Source organism: Drosophila innubila, chromosome 4 (genome assembly GCF_004354385.1).
Source record: "Drosophila innubila isolate TH190305 chromosome 4, UK_Dinn_1.0, whole genome shotgun sequence".
NCBI classification, from domain to species: domain Eukaryota; kingdom Metazoa; phylum Arthropoda; class Insecta; order Diptera; family Drosophilidae; genus Drosophila; species Drosophila innubila.
Genome location: NC_047625.1, coordinates 1745850 through 1764335, shown reverse-complemented (window position 1 = coordinate 1764335; position 18486 = coordinate 1745850).

The window sequence follows — 18486 nt, the reverse complement described above, 5'->3', positions numbered from 1 at the left end:
CGGCATGTTCCACCTCATGGCAGTCGCCTAAAAAAGGAGATGCAATGCCATGGACGAGCCTGTCGCTGAACCTACTGTCATAGGCCAGACCATTGCAACACCAATCTTCAAAAGCGGATTTGCCATTCAACTTCACCAAGAGTCACGCCGACAGCAACTTAATGAACAGACACAAAGGGAACCGGAAAAAAAAAAGCAACGAAACGAGAATCAACAACGAAACAGCCAGGAACAGACAATACAACAGAAAACACAACTACAGCAAGCACAAGAAAACAACGAGCAATTGCCTCAGCAGGCACAACAGCAGCATGTTCCACAAATCTTAATAAATAATATAGAAAGCAAAAAAATCCCGCCTATTTTCTTACAAGTGGTGCCTGAAATCATGCCGCTTCTGGAAAAATTAAAAAAAAATCATGCAGTTGGTAAATTTAAAACAAAAAACATTTGGAAGCGGGCTACGTATCCTATGTGACGATATGGCTACTTACCACGCCATTCAAATTGCCCTGACAGAAGACAACGTCCACATACATACTCACCAGCTGCGTAGCAATAAGGGATTTCATGTAATCTTGCGTTATCTGCATCATTCCACACCGCGCCTTTGGCTGCAAAATGAATTGAACAAGCTTGGTTTCAAAACACGCTCTGTTCGTCTTATGAAACATAGATTCACTGGCAACCCCCTAAATCTTTTTGAAATAGAATTGGAGCCGCAGGTTGACGGAAGTCATGAAGATGTTCTTAAACTAAAAGAGTTGGACAGGCAATCTGTTGTAGTTGAGCGTCAAGCAAAACCGCGTGATCCAGCTCAATGCCACCGCTGCCAAAACTACGGACATACAAAGAACTACTGCAGACGCCCTTTCAAGTGTATGAAATGTGCTGGAGAGCATCCCTCGACTGCTTGTACCAAACCCAGAGCGACTGATCCAAAGTGCGCCAATTGTGGGGGCAAACATATAAGCTGCTATAAGGGCTGTCCTGCCTTTAAGGAGGCTCGAAGCAAACTCAACGCAAATCAACTCCAAGGAGCAACGGCATCAACAAATTCATCAGCAAAGACAACCGTTGCGCTTTGACTCACATCAACAGCAGAAATCGCAGTCTCACCACGCTGCAGCTTACTCGAATCATTCAGCAGCCAATCCTCAAATGTCACAAGAAAGTAATGCGAAGATGTCTTTCAGCCAAGTTGTGCGTGGCGGCGTTAAAGTTGTTCACACAAGAAATCCGGCGGAAAACCACCTGACTAATCTCCAGCTAAAACTACGCCAGGAGCAGTGTAAACAAAATATCACTCCGGGTCCAGAGAAACAACAGCCAACACAATCAAGGACTACCACACCAAAGCGCCCCTTGCAGCCGTCGCACAATCGTGTAGTGCGTGATAGCGGAAATCCAGCTACCCGACGACATTATTCGATTCAAAGGCACCAACTCAAATTCCATCAGAATTCGCGTCAAGTTCACCAACAGCGTTCAGCCACCAAGAAGTCTACAACAACCATATCAGCTTCACCCAAGCAGGCAGCGGATAACAAAGTTATGCGTGATGGAAGGAATTCTGAACGAGTACGTAATCCAGCCGAAAAACACTTGGCGAGTCTACAGCAACAATTACGTGAAGAGCAGCAGCAACTCCAGCTCCAGGTGGGTCAACAATCAATCTCAAACAGCACTTTATCTCAGGCACTCGAGCAGAATATGGCAATGTTCACCCGTATGGAAAAAAGAATAGACAGTTTATTTAATATTTTCATGCAATTTATTTCTTCGCAAATCTCAAATAAAAATAACAATATTAATAACTCACCTACTTCTTGGTATCAACAAGACAGCGCTGCGAACCAAAACTATGTCTGTCCCATGGACCTCGAATTTCCCACTGCCAATGAAATAACAAAGAATGAATAATTACACACTAAATAATAACAATCTTAATAATAATAATATAACTACTAGCCCTCTTAAAATTGCATTTTGGAATGCGTGCGGCCTGCGTAATAAAATGACAGAAGTTGAATTATACATGCGGCGAGAATCCGTTCAAATTATGATGATCATCGAAACACGAACTCCTGCCAATTCTAGCGTCTTAAATGTATCCGGCTATCAAACGTATACAGCATCTCACCCAGAAACACACAGAAAAGGCGGCGTCGCTATTTTTGTGCGTTCTGATATTCGACATACTGCCCTTCAGCCATTGAACGAAGAATTTCTCCAGTGTGCGCCTATAGCCTTATTGCCTGCAAATAATAATAATAAAAAGAAATTATTATAATCGCGCCGATATATTGCCCCCTGTATATATATGGACCCATGAGCATTTCTCTAAACTATTTAAACATTTTGAGAATCTAACACATGCGGTAAAATCTAAATTTATACTCTGCGGCGATTGGAACGCCCGTCACATGTGGTGGGGAAATCCTAGAGGCTGCCAAAGGGCAAATCTCTATATGCATCTGTACAATCACACAGACGCCTCAACATTTTGGCCACGGGCGGTGCAACGCATTTTCCATATAACAGAAGAAATAATCCATCGGCAATTGACTTTGCAGTCTTCAGTGGTATAGATAGTTCCCGCCTTCAAATTCACTCTTGTACGGATCTAGATTCAGATCACCTGCCTCTGAGAGTCGACCTCCTGGCTAATAAAAACCAAGATTTCGGGAATCAAAATACCAATCCACGACTCCTTTCCAAAAACGCTGACACGAAACGTTTCCAAGAAATTTTAGAGCAGAAGATTCATCTTGATACTGAGATTCGCTCCGGCATGGACATCGAGGACGCGGTCGATATATTTCTACGCAACATAAATGAGGCAGCAATCGCTGCATCACAAAAATCACGTAGGCCCCAAAGCAACCAGCTTAGATCCAGATATCGTCATAATCACGACTTAGAATTGGATGAACCAACCAGAAGTCTTCTACGGGATAAACAGCATCGTAAGCAAATTCTATTGGCAACGCGCACTCCAGAGGCTAGACGTCTTTATAACGCAGCGCAAAATAAACTGAAGAAAGCACTCATCAAACTAAAAAATAAAAATATTAATAAAATATTCGAGGGAATTGATACTCAAGATCGCTATAGCATGCAAAAACTCTGGCGACTTACTAACAAATTAAAACGGCAGGTACAGCCAAATTATTCTATAAAAATCCCAATAACAGGCAACACTGGTGTTGATGCTGGAAATGGACGAGGAGCAAATTCCCGCGTAGCTTGGACGAAAACAACAGCTGAGAAAGCCGAGGCTTTTGCCACTCATCTTGAGGACAGATTCAGTCCAAAATTTTCCAACACAGAGGGGGAGAGAGATGAAATCCGCAATTCACTGAGGCAAAACATACTCCAGAAGCAGCAGCAACTCGCCGTTGATCAACAGTACGATTGCAGTCCAATCACACTCAATGAACTCAAGATCGAAATCCAAGCTCTAGAATTGGCCAAGTCACCTGGAGAAGATAAAATAGATAACAGATTAATAAAATGCTTGCCACAAAAGCGCTCGAATATCTTGTTATAATCTACAACTCTATAATAAAATACGGGCATTTTCCAAAACAATGGAAGCATGCCGGCATTACTCTTATCCTAAAGCCAGGAAAAAAATCAACATCCGAAATGACGTCTTATCGCCCGATAAGCTTACTTTCTGGGCTGTCGAAAATTTTCGAAAAATTGATTATGTCCAGATTGTTCAATATTCAAGATTTTGCCAAGGCTGTACCCAACCACCAGTTTGGATTTAGACGCGAACACGGCACAGAGCAGCAGTTGGCCAGAGTCACTCAGTTTATCTTACAGGCATACGAAGAAAGAAAATTCTGCTCGGCAGTCTTTGTTGACATAGCAGAGGCATTCGACCGCGTGTGGCACGACGGCCTTCTTTATAAGTTAATCCAGATTCTGCCTCTTCAATTGTTCAACATCCTCCAGAGTTACCTTAGCGAGCGTACCTTCACAGTAAGCCTAAGCGATGGCACTAAATCAAAAACAGGTCGTGTTTCAGCGGGCGTGCCCCAAGGAAGCGTTTTGGGGCCAATTTTATACACCATTTATTCCTCGGACATGCCAATGCCAATACTCACACAGAGACGCGTGAATTTACAACCAAATCAGAATCGCATGCTACTATCTACGTACGCCGATGATACGGTGATCATGTGTGCCTCTGATGTTCCTGCATCCGCCGTTAGAGAGAATCAGAGTTACCTCGTGCATTTTTCCCAATGGGCTAAAAAGTGGGCCATCAACATCAATCCAAGCAAAACAGGACATATCATCTTTACGCTGCGTAAATTAAACGACACAGATAAGCGAAGGTCTCCACTAATTAACGGAGAACTGGCTCCGTGCGTAAATGCACAGACTTACCTGGGAGTCACACTCGACAGGAAACTCACCCTTGAGCATCATGTCAAGAAACTCAAAATCAGAGTAAGAGCTCGTGAATGCAAGCTGATGTGGCTGATCGGCAAAAGGAGTCGCCTGGCAAAGGAGTGCAAAGCGCTAATTATTAAGCAACTTATTATGCCTATTTGGCAATACGCCATTCCCATTTGGGAGCCCTCACATGTGACACTCATGTCAATCGATTACAGAGCCTGCAAAATAAAATAATAAGAAACTCAGTTAATGCGTCATTATACATCAGAAGCTCGACACTACGTGACACTTACGATCTAAAATCAATTGATGAAGTCTTTCAGCTAGCCAGCGCCCGCTTTGCCAATTCTTGCTCAGTTCACGCAAACCCCGAGGCACGAAATTTAATAATCCAGCCTTATGAGCCGCAGCGTCTACGGAGGCCACGTTATTTACAGCAATTACAACAACATATTTTGCCGCTGCAATCACTAGCTCGTGCTCAAATCCAAGGCCCGCAAAATTCACCAGTTCAGAATGACAATATCCAGCGCGATGATAGGCCGGAGCAAAGGCAACAAATCATTCCGTTTCTTCCCACGCTACTGCGCTTAGAAGAGGAAGAGCTGGACAGGCAAGAGACCGAAAGATTGGCTGAGGAAACCAGACGTCGTCAGCTACTGAGATCCCGTTCTCCTCCTAGAAGATTTTGTGAAATGCAAATTAATGCTTATAGGCGAAGATATAGAAATGGCCAACTTACAAGAGAGGCGGCGGTGGCTATTATTCAGGGCCAGCCAGCGGCAATACAACGTATAATTGTTCCTGATTATGTAATTGAGGGACAGGAACGGTCTACAGAGGCAACGATACCAACGCCATCAATGCAAAGGAATCCAGTTCAGGTCATCGAAAGACGGGAGCAGATTCCACAGGCAACGATACCAACGCCAGCAACGCATACAAATCCCCCGCCTCCTAGAAGATTCAATCAGCCGCCTATTGGATTAAGATTGACAGAAGAGCAGATTAATATTTACAGGCGCAAATACAGAAATGGAGAACATACCAGAGACGTTGCTATAGCCCTCATCTGGGATCAACCGCCAGCTATCCAACGAATCGTCATTCCAGATTATGTTCGACCAGGCCAAGAGCCGCCGCCACCTGTCGAAACATTTTCACTAACTGACTCGCAGCCTTCACAAGACGCAGATGAGCAGCCAGCACAATCGGTTACACAGCAGCCAATCATCGTAGAGCAACACGAAGCCATCACTAGCCAAGAAACATTGCTGAACATTGGCCTGGAGCAGACCCAGAGGGAGCTCATCCGCATTCTTGATGACGACGAGATGGCAATGCGACGCAGCGTGCCCAGAAATCCTATCTCTCACAGCTGCACTGCAGGAGGACGCACATCCATGTCCCGCAGATGCACGGCTGCAGATATTCTGCTGATTGGCTGGTCAATCCTGACTAGCCTGGTATGTATGCCAGCGCCCGTCACACTCTTGGCGCCTTTCTTTCAGATTTCACTGACTCCTGCCTGGAGACGCCCCAGACGACAACTTCGGTCACACGAGACGCCAACACTGCCACAAGTTGCTTCTATGGCTGGCCAATGGCGACTTCACAGATGGCGACCGCCAGAGGTGACAAGTGGACGCGACGCCCAGCGCTGTCCTGCGCGGCGTGACGCACAATCAGGATTTGACAATGTTTCCCATATGGCCCAAGCAAATTACATCAGCAACGCCTTTTCACGCCTGCACGGACTCAGGCATGCACCTCACTTCCAATACGACCTATCCCTGGGTCATATAATTCCAAGAAGACGAATTCCTCAACATCGCTGCGGCACCTCGTGTTGTAATTGCCGTTCAAGTTCATGCATAATTTGGAGGAGATGCACGGCACGCAGAGGGCGACCGCCAGACGTCCCGTGACAACCGTCGCAGTTATTTCCTATTAAATAAATAAAATAGTATATTAATATTACCTAAAAATTGTAAACTAATCTTAACTTATCTTTCAATTGTCCAATTTTGCTGCTTTGTTTACATTTCATTTTTCCAATATGGCTTCTATTGAAAACGGGGCTGCTAACCTGTGAAAAATGTAAAAATATAATAATACGATAGTTATGGGGCTGCCAACCCGCTAATAATAAGAAAATACTAAATTTGTCATGCGATATTTTTAAGGTTGCCAGATTGTTTGTCAACGCTAATAATAAGAAAATACTAAATTTGTCATGCGATATTTTTTAAGGTTGCCAGATTGTTTGTCAACGTAAGATAAAATTCAAAAAAAATTGCTGTAACGTAGTAATAGTTGAGTTTAATAAAATTTACCGGCAGTGTGATTCTGACGGGCAAGTGGTTAACAAAAAAATTAGCATGTGCTGCCTAGGCAAATAGGTCCATCATCAGAGAGTCTATTGACTTTTCATCCTGGAGCACTGTCTTATCAACATCTGCAGCAAAGGCGAATAGGCGTGATCAAAGAGTCTACCGACTTATCGTCCAAGCTTACTTAGGTATGTTTGGCTACTAGCTCTGTCTTGTTAGCATGTGCAGCCTAGGCAAATAGGTCTATCTTCAGAGACTCTATTGACTTTTCATCCAGGAGCACTGTCTTATCAACATATGCAGCAAAGGCGAATAGGCCCGTCATCAAAGAGTCTACCTTACCGTCAAGCTTACTTTAGGTAACTGGCTTGTTTGGTTACTAGGAGCTCTGTCTCGTTAGCATGTGCTGCCTAGGCAAATAGGTCCATCATCAGAGAGTCTATTGACTTTTCATCCAGGAGCACTGTCTTATCAACATCTGCAGCAAAGGCGAATAGGCCCGTGATCAAAGAGTCTACCGACTTATCGTCCAAACTTACTCTAGGTAATTGGCTTGTTTGGTTATTAGGAGCTCTGTCTCGTTAGCATGTGCAGCCTAAGCGAATAGGTCCATCATCATAGAGTCTATTGACTTTTCATCCAGGAGCACTGTCTTATCAACATCTGCAGCAAAGGCAATTAAGCCCGTGATCAAAGAGTCTACCGACTTATCGTCCAAACTTACTTTAGGTAATTGGCTTGTTTGGTTATTAGGAGCTCTGTCTTGTTAGCATGTGCAGCCTAAGCAAATAGGTCCATCATCATAGAGTTTATAGATTTATAAACTAACCGAAGTACAAGAACTAATTTTATTACTGGGAGCCCTGTCTTATTCTCATGTGCAGTCTAGGTAAATTAGTTTATCGCCAAAGGGTCTTTTGACTTACCGTCCAAACCTACGCTAGGTAACTGATACGAACTGAAAAAGTAATGGCACGCATACCTAAGATACCATGCAATAATGCTACTTATAAAGCCTGGGCAACATGGCCCTTCACCAATGAGTTAACTGACTTACTGCCACCTACGATAGACAAATAAATTTATTTGAACTGATCAAATGGAAGGCAATGCCTTACATATCCTAAGACAATGTAATCTCCTCGACGCCTTAAGCATTGCGTGGACCCCACCGTGGGCGCAAGCGATGATTCTGATTCAAAACATACCGCTCTTATGGTACGCCATTTGGTATGTTATTGTTTCGCCTCGATTATATGTGATATTGCAACAGGCTATCACATATTGTTAAAAAAAAAAAAAAAAAGAGCAGCATCACATCTGGCTGCATACACACACTTGGCACTGTAACTAACTTGATGCACACGGCACCCCGGACGTGTGTCGATATGTTGGCATCCATCAATCGTTGCGCATCGCCAAACACAACGAGCACGAGCACGATCCTGTTACAATCCAACTGGCACCCCGGACGCTGTGTCAGTTACCATTACTTTTGGGCTTCAATCGTCTCAATCCTGCTGGCACCCCGGACGCTGTGTCAGTTTCCATTATGTGGCTTCAATCGTCGCAATCCTGCTGGCACCCCGGACGCTGTGTCAGGTCATTATAAGCAGCCTCAGTAGCCACTACTGGGCAACTTTGGCGGCATCACACACTGCATGCCACCACAGACGACGATACAGCGTCCATGGCATGCGTCAACACTAATCACCAAACACCATCACTGATCGGAACACTCACCTGGTCTCTTGGCATCCCAGCATACACCAGCATCCATCTACGTGTGTGCCCCAGCACACACACACCTTGCATTTATGCAGCAACTCCAGCCACAAGAAGTAGTCCAAGCGAAGAAGAAGAAGAACGCAGCAATTACACCCACACACAATATGCCGCCACTGGTGAACTATGTGGCGTCCCACGGCGGCAGAATATGCACCCTGGATGCACTTTGCTGAAAAATACATGACAAAAAGAAGCATTTGTTTAGTTTCTTTAAAAATATGTTTTCATAACATTACTTACCACCATGAAAAAAAAATTGTTCAGCAAGGTCATCCAGCGTGTATGTTTTTCCCATTTGTGGTCGTATGCCAGCATTTTATTTATAATTTTATGCCCCTGTATAGCTGAAAAGAAGCAAAATGTTAGTAAATTCGTATAGAGTAGTCAATTTGGATAATTTTTATGCTCATACTTACATTTTAGGACCCATTTTAATATTTTTAATTGCAAAAATAGTCTCCTGACTTTACAATTTGTTGCCATTAATTTCTGCAAATGAAAAAGAATAAGAAGAAGAATATAAATACATGCACACATACTCTCACATATGTATGTATGCATGTATGCATCATTGCCATTTCAAAGAAATATTTTACTTACCCTTTGTCTCTGTATAAATGTTAATGTAAATGTTTTATTTGTCCATTCGTCTCAAAAAAATGCGATGTATCTTTCCCTGTTTTTAATTCTGTTAAATATAAGCAATTAATGTTTACAATAAGTAACTTTAAGATAGTTACAGTAGGTGAACACTTTCAATCCGTACTTACCATAAGCAAACGCTCTCACGCTCGCTCTCATCTCACACACACGCACGCACTCACGCTAACACTTTAGTTTTTTGTACCACATATAATTGTGTACCCAAGTCTGCGGTACTGGCGCATAATGTAGGGGAGAGCCATGTTAATGTTGATCGTTAACATGACTCTGTTATCCCCAACTGCACATACAGCAGCTGTTAATGTATTTTTATACATTCTGCAGTTTTGCTGGCTGTAGCTATGTTAGCCGGGCCCATGACCTACCACAACAACACTAAGATACTGTAAACTCAATAGAATCTACCGCAATTTTCAGAAATTCAAATTCAATATGTCATTGAGTGACAATTGAGTCTGAATTTCTCCATTTCTCTCTCCATCTCTCTCTCTTTTACTCAATATAAAATTAATTTTCGGACTCACTCAGTACGATGGGTCTCCATTATTAGCTCCGTCTGCACAATGTCTCGAAGTTGGTCATCGAGGTCGTCTCTGATCGCTCGTGATGTTCGGACGTGGTTTTTTCTTTCCTTCTCCTCTGTCGGTCGATTCCATCTGAAAATAAAAAATATAAAATTACAAAAAAAATAGAAATGATTTAATACTCACACATATAAAAATATTTTGAACATTGAACTGCAATTAAATTGAAATCAATAAATAAATAAAATCACCAAGTCAATTAAATAAAACTGAAACTAAAACTGTGTGTGCAAATTGTGAGAGTGCGCGCGTTTCACTTGTTTCTGCGAGCGTGCGTGCATTTGCCTATGGCCATAAGCCTGACTTTGGCATGACACATGTGTATATGACAAATTGTTGGATCGAAATAGAAAAAAGCGAAAAAATGTAAATCTAATCTATTAAGAACCCCATGTAAAAAAACACACACACACACACATCAATACCAATACCCCAATCAAAGTCAAATACAACAATAAAATACGAAAGCTAAAAAAAAAAAAAGTCAAAAAACCAAGAACCAAAAAAAAATCACGAGTGTCATTATTTCTCCTAAAGGAAAAAAAATAAAAAATAACTAAAATAGAAATTAATAATTTCTTGCAATTAAAATCAAGAGACGACGGCCAACTAAACTAATTCTACGACATATTGTTCTACATGCAATTAAAATAAATCATTAAATATCCAACGAAAATTAAATAATGCAAATTAAATAATACCAAGTGCTGCAACTAAAAATTATCAATTTAAAAAATAAATAAAAAGAGAAAAAAATCTTTGCAAATTCATATTTTTTCTTCATGGAAAATATGAAAATAAAATATGGCGGTTAGAGAAAAAGTGAACTGTGGACTCTGAACCCGACCGTCGCCATTACAATTTTCAAATCACTCTCCCCTCCTGGACTCGAGTGCCCAATTGAGTGAAATATTGCAAAGAATTGAGTGAAAAAAAAAAAGAGAGTCCAACCAAAAATTTATGTGAAAAGAAGCACTCAAATAAAAGCCAAGAAAATAAAATCACCAGACTCTGCAAATAAATGTGAAAAATAAATCCAATAAATTAATTAACTATTAAACAAAATAATCTTGGAAAAATCCAATAAAAAAGAGAAAAAAAGAAATTTGCATAGAACACTAGAATGTTCATTGTTAAGTGTTTAAATGTTTTACTGCAATAAAGTCCCACGTCCATCGCCATATTCTTTTTCTAAAATCAAATTCTTTGTGAACTATTTGTGCAACAAAAATTGAAAAATACATAAAACAAATACTGCAATTAAATAAATTAAATAAAATATAAGCAACTAAATAAATCACTTTCATAAAAAAACATTAAACAAAATTAAACAAAATAAAATAAAACAAAAAATCATGAGCAAACTGACAAAAAGTGAAAAATTACAAATTACAAACTTTAAACAAAAAATGCAATTAAAACGTCAACAAACGCAAAGACTACAGCAACTGGATGAGCGGCGACGCCAATCTATGCCGCCAGCACTACCACCATCGCCATCACAGAGATCGTCATCTCGCTCGTCACAGTCGCCAATACTGCCACCAGGCCCAGCTTGCAGCAAAGCCACCATGCGGGAGCGACTGTCACTTGGCACAAAAATGACTGCAAAAGCCACAAGTGGTAAGTCATCAAAATCAGTAGAAGTAGCAGTAGCAGCAGCAGCAGCAGCAGCAACAGCAACACCAATAATCGCCGCTCCAGCGACCCTGAGACGAACGAGCTCGGGGCCGCTGACAGATATGACGAAGACAACGACAAAGATGTCAGCTCTCCCAAGAGAGCTGACGGCCATCTTGCTTAACGGCAATATATGCTCTCTGGGTCCAACAACAACAAAGCTCAAATCACAGCCATCTTTGATGCCAAAATTGGCGGCAAATGCAAATGCAAATGCAAATGCATCAACTAATGGCGGACTGCCGAACTTAACCTCGAATGCTGATGCTTCAGTAGGAGGAGGAGGAGGTGAAAATTCCGACGTTGACGTCACTAGATTAACATCAACAACAAGTGCATCCAGCAGAAGCTCTAGAGTTTCGCCAATAGTCTCATCATTTGGAATCGATTTCCCCGTTTTGCATTCTGAGGATGAAGATGACAACGATGATGATAATGATGATGATGATGACGACGACGATGATAAAGATTTCGATGATGATGACTCTGGATCTGCCAAGACGACCGTCACTGCCAGGATGACATCGCCTTTAACGCAAATTCCACAACAACAGCAGCAGCAGCAACACCAGCAGCAGCACCCAAGCAGCGTCGAGTTATTATCAACAGAAACTTCAAAGGCAATTGAATCTGCAAGGAAAACAACAAAATCATCATTAATGGCAACATCAACAACAACAGCATTTGTCAAATCAATTAGCAGTAGTACAATTATATCAGATGCAGGAGCAGATGATAAACAAAATATTTTTAGCAATAAAAATACACTACTCACTGCAAACAGCAATAACAAAATCAACATCAACAACAAGAGCAACAACAGTACAGTAAATAATATTGTTAATAATAATATTAATAATAAACAAAGCAACGATGGCGGCAGCAGCCGACGCAACCAGGCCATCAAGGCTAATCTCAAACGCAAGTCCCGCATGCCACTGATCCGAAAATCAAAACGAAGAGCCAATAACGTGCAACAGTCAATAGCAGCAATGCGCGAATTTGAAAAACTGCTAGCACAATATGAACATCATGAGACATGGTCTCGACTCTTTGCCGGCGATGACGGTGACGACGTAGACGACTACGATGAGGCCTATGATCCAGCATATTGTCCCAGCGACTTGGCGTCATGTGGTTCCAGCGATGATCCATCATGGCATGCCGAGTCCTGGGAAAGTATGTCTGTTGATGATAATGATAATGATGATGATGATGTTAATAATGATGTTGATGATGTTAATGATGTTAATATTGTTAATAATATTGATAATTTTGACATAAATATGCCCTTTAATGCCCCAGCCATTAAACGTAACATGACCTCCGACCCAATGCCCATTGCTACAGATATAATCTCAGATTTTGCCAATAATATTAACCCTCTTGTTACACACACTGCCAATAATGCAGTTGCTGCAGATACCGCTGCTTTCTGCAATGGCAACGGCAGCAATAGCAACAACAAAAATAGCAACAACAACAACAACAGCAATAAATCTAAATCTAAATCCAGCAAGAGGAAGCACCGCGACAGTGATGAAGAAGCACAAGAAGATGTCCTCAACGAACTCGACAATATGCTCGAAGCGGCCAAACAAGAGCTTGAGAAACAAAAGATTCTCACTCAACAACAAAAGGATAGGCATCTGAAAAAAAGTGCCAAGGTTCCAGCACTCTTTATGCCTAATCCTACAGCGATACAGCCCGTTCTGAATCAAATAAATAGTTTGAAAGGCATCACCGCTGACAGCTATTTTACCAAGTGCACACAAAACGGCACGATCCGTCTCCAGTGCATGGACATGATGACGTACAACACGATTAAATCAGAAATGGCCAATATACAGACACAGGTGCATACACACCAGCCGCGCACTGAACGTGGCTATAGAATCGTCATTCGTCACTTGCATCATACCACAGACAGAGAGACCATTAAAGAACAATTAACAGATATGGGCTACACCGTACGCTATGTTCGGGTTATGAAGCATCGCTACACTGGCCAGCCCATGAACATGTTTAATGTTGAACTTCAACCGACAGCTGATGGAAAGAATGAGCAAATACTCGAGCTGACCAGCCTTGGGAGGCAACACATTGCTGTGGAGAAACAACGGAGGAGCATCGATCCTGTCCAGTGCCATAGATGTCAAGCATTTGGGCATACAAAAAATTACTGCCGACGGCAATTTGTATGCCTAAAATGTGCCGAGCCGCACATGACGACAATGTGTAAAAAGCCAAGGCAAACGGACGCCAAGTGTGCCAATTGCTCTGGAGCACATGTGGCAAGTTACAAGGGATGCCGGGCATTCAAAGATGCTAAATCAAAAATGTCCGTAAACAAAGCACGAACAGAATTTGCAAACCTGTTACGAAATGAATGGCCACTAACAAAATATCCACACCCAAAGCGTCACCAGCAGCACCAACAGCAGCAGCAGCAGCCGCAGCAGCACCAACACCAGCAGCAGCAGCAAAAGCAGCAGCAGCAGAATCAACAACAGAAAAATCAAAATCGGCAACAAGACACGTTGATCGAGCAGACAGACAGGGAGCAGCAGCAGCAGCAGCAGAAACAGCAGCAGCAGCAAATCCAGCAACTAAAGCTAAAAACTAAAACCAAAAATGAGAATAACTCGCCAGATACGCCCGCTGAGAGCAACAAAAACAAAAACAAAAACAATAAATACAATAATAATAAAAGCAATAATACAAATACAAATAACAACAACAAAAACTGGAATATTGTTCGGCAGACTCATGCTGGACCAGCAAGTCGACACTTGCACAAATTCCAGCAAAAGCTGCAGGCTGAACAGAAGCAGCAGCAGCAACTAACAGAACAACAGCAACTACAACACCAAAGCCAAAAAAGTGTCTGCCAGACCACTAGCCATGCCAAATCCCAGCCAGACAATACGATGACGGACATGTTGCAACAAAATGCCGTGAATATCAATAATATGAGCAAAAGATTGGATGCCCTCATTGATATTATCGACGTTTTGTTTGCAACCGGAAAATTGACCAGCACTGCACAGCCAATACAAGAGCATCAGCAGCAGAAGCAGAAGCTGCAGCAGAAGCAACAACAGAAACCCCAGCAAGAGGGAATTTTCCAACATGTCGATGCCATCGTCACAATCAACAGCCCTGACCCCAACGACATGTCAGTGGACAGTGGCACATATAATAGTGTCCCTGACATGTCGCAAAAATCAAAGAAATCCAAAAAAAAAAACATAAAACATGATTTCTCCCACTAATGCCAATGATCAGCAGCAGCAGCAACTAATTATGCAGACAGCCAATCAGGAACTATCACTCACCCGAATTCAGGATTTGGTCGCTTCACACGCTCTAAATCCCCCGAATAAATAATACGTTTAATCGACATTTTTCATTCCATTTGAATGCCACTATAATTAAAAAATAAAAAAACACAATTAATTCGAAAGAAACTTAAACAAATCGCAAATTAAAATCACAAACTTACAATATTACTTACAATACAAATTTTCTGCACTCGCAAAAAGCAATAACACATTTCACATTTTGCTGGCAGAATTAACGTCAATTTTTAATAATTTAATAATTTATAACTATTCAGCCGATGAGCAGCTCCATCGTTGACGAACTTCATAGTCGTCTCTCCATTGAGTAATACAAATTATAATCCAGCCTGGCAATGCAGCAACCAGTTGCATCGATCGTTTGTCCATAAAAATCTCCAAGCAATTTCACATGGAAAAGCAAATAAGAAACAAAATCAGCAAAACAACAACAACGATAATAAATAAAAGAAATATACAGAGAAAAACTCACCAAATAAGCATCCAGTCAATTCGAAATCAATTCGAAGCCAATTATATGCAACACATGGACGTCCTCCTTGGCATGCATCAGCTCCAGCGGCACCTGAAATTAAAAAAATAAATAAAAATATAAAAATTGAAATTAAAAACAAAATGTTTTAACAAGCTCTTGTTTATTTCGCAGGCATATGAGAATTGCCTGTCAAATACTCACGATTTAATCATCTCCAGCATTCCATACTGGCAACTCGGCCAGTCTGATTCGACGACTGCCAACCTGAGTCACACTGGCTTCCAATCCGCAGTTGGCAGTGCTACGTGGCTCTCCTCTTTTGCCCGTAACGGCAAATGGCAACTCCGGCTGTAATATGCCACTCCTTGTGGCAACATTGGTGGGCGACTCCATGCACCCTCATCGATGACGCTACAGCTACCTGATGACGATCTGCAGCAACAGCAACAGCATACAGCAGCAGCAGCATGCAGTAACAGCTCACAGTGGCAGCATTAGTAGGCGTCAGCGGCATTTCCACATAGAATCCCTCTATGTGGCAACATCCTGTTGCGTGTGGCAGCACCGGTCAACGATCTCATCCAATGCGTCGACACACTGCATCCCGCAGTGTGAGGCAGTAGCGGTGCCTTGGCAAGGCGCCTCCATCCAAGGATGAATAAAATCCGGTCATCTTAATGGCTTGTGGGCCTCCTCCTGGCGGACTCCAAGCTCAGCATCCTCAGCAGCCTCCTGAAAAGAAAAAGAAAAAGTACAAATTCATTAGTATTTTGTATAATAATGTTTTGTTTATTCACAGGCAGAAGCAACACAATTGGCTGCCTTAAAATAAACAAAATATCAGCGATCGTCAATGTCCTGCCAGAATTTATGCCAATTGGCATATTCGTCACACGATCCATGTGTGACACACACAAACACAAATGATGAGATTCACTTGTCATCATTTGGCCACTCAGCGATCAGCATTATCTTTCCTTTGGATTCTGGAAACCACTGAGCAGCATCACATCTGGCTGCATACACACAATTGATGACACTTTACTGGCACTGAAATTACTTGATGCACACGGCACCCCGGACGTGTGTCGACATGTTGGCATCTAACCATCGTTGCTCATCGTCAAACACAACGAGCACGAGCACGATCCTGTTACAATCCAACTGGCACCCCGGACGCTGTGTCAGTCTCCATTATCCTGTGGCCTCAATCGTCGCAATCCTGCTGGCACCCCGGACGCTGTGTCAGATTCCATTATTGGGGCTTCAATCGTCTCAATTCCTGCTGGCACCCCGGACGCTGTGTCAGGTCATATAAGCAGCCTCAGTGGCCACTACTTGGCAACTATTGGCGGCATCACACATCTGCATGCCACAAGAAGTAGTCCAAGCGAAGAAGAAGAAGAACGCAGCAATTACACCCACACACAATATGCCGCCACTGGTGAACTATGTGGCGTCCCACGGCGGCAGAATATGCACTCTGGATGCACCTTGCTGAAAGAGAATTTATGACAAAAAGAATCATTCATTTAGTTTCTTTAAAAATATGTTTTATTAACATTACTTACCACCTTGAAATAATTTGTTCAGCAAGGTCATCCAGCGTGTATGTTTTTTCCATTTGTGGTCGTATGCCAGCATTTTAATTTATAATTTTATGCCCCTGTATAATCTGAAAAGAAGCAAATGTTAGTGAATTTGTATAGAGTAGTCAATTTGGATAATTTTATGCTCATACTTACATTTTAGGACCCATTTTAATATTTTTAATTGCAAAAATAGTCTCCTGACTTTACAATTTGTTGCCATTAATTTCTGAAAATGAAAAAGAATAAGAAGAAGAATATAAATACATGCACACATACTCTCACATATGTATGTATGCATGTATGCATCATTGCCATTTCAAAGAAATATCTTACTTACCCTTTGTCTCTGTATAAATGTTAATGTAAATGTTTTATTTGTCCATTCGTCCCAAAAAATGCGATGTATCTTTCCCTGTTTTTAAATCTGTTAAATATAAGCAATTAATGTTTACAATAAGTAACTTTAAGATAGTTGCAGTAGGTGAACACTTGAATCCGTACCTACCATAAGCAAACGCTCTCACGCTCGCTCTCACCTCACACACACGCACGCACTCGCGCTCTCACACTTTAGTTTTTTGTACCACACATAATTGTGTACCCAAGTCTGCAGTACTGGCGCATAATGTAGGGGAGAGCCATGTTAATGTTGATCGTTAACATGACTCTGTTATCCCCAACTGCACATACAGCAGCTGTTAATGTATTTTTATACATTCTGCAGTTTTGCTGGCTGTAGTTATGTTAGCCGGGCCCATGACCTACCACAACAACACTAAGATACTGTAAACTCAATAGAATCTACCGCAATTTTAGAAATTCAAATCCAATATGTCATTGAGTGACAATTGAGTCTGAATTTCTTCATTTCTTCACCTCTCTCTCTCTTTTACTCAATATAAAATTAATTTTCGGACTCACTCAGTACGATGGGTCTCCATTATTAGCTCCGTCTGCACAATGTCTCGAAGTTGGTCATCGAGGTCGTCTCTGATCGCTCGTGATGTTCGGACGTGGTTTTTTCTTTCCTTCTCCTCTGTCGGTCGATTCCATCTGAAAATAAAAAATATAAAATGCAAAAAATAAAATAGAAATGATTTAATACTCACACATATAAAAATATTGAACACTAAAACTGCAATTAAATTAAAATCAGAAAATAAATAAAATCGACAAGTCAATTAAACTGAAACTAAAACTGAAACTGTGTGTGCAAATTGTGAGAGTGCGCGCGTTTCACTTGTTTCTGCGAGCGTGCGTGCATTTGCCTATGGCCATAAGCCTGACTTTGGCATGACACATGTATATGACAAATTGTTGGATCGAAATAGAAAAAAGCGAAAAATGTAAATCTAATCTATTAAGAACCCCATGTAAAAAAAACACACACACATCAATACCAATACCCCAATCAAAGTCAAATACAACAATAAAATACGAAAGTTAAAAAAAAAAAAGTCAAAAAACCAAGAACCAAAAAAAAGTATGTTATTGTTTCGCCTCGATTATATGTGATATTGCAACAGGCTATCACATATTGTTAAAAAAAAAAAAAAAAAAAAAAGGCGAATAGGCCCGTGATCAAAGAGTCTA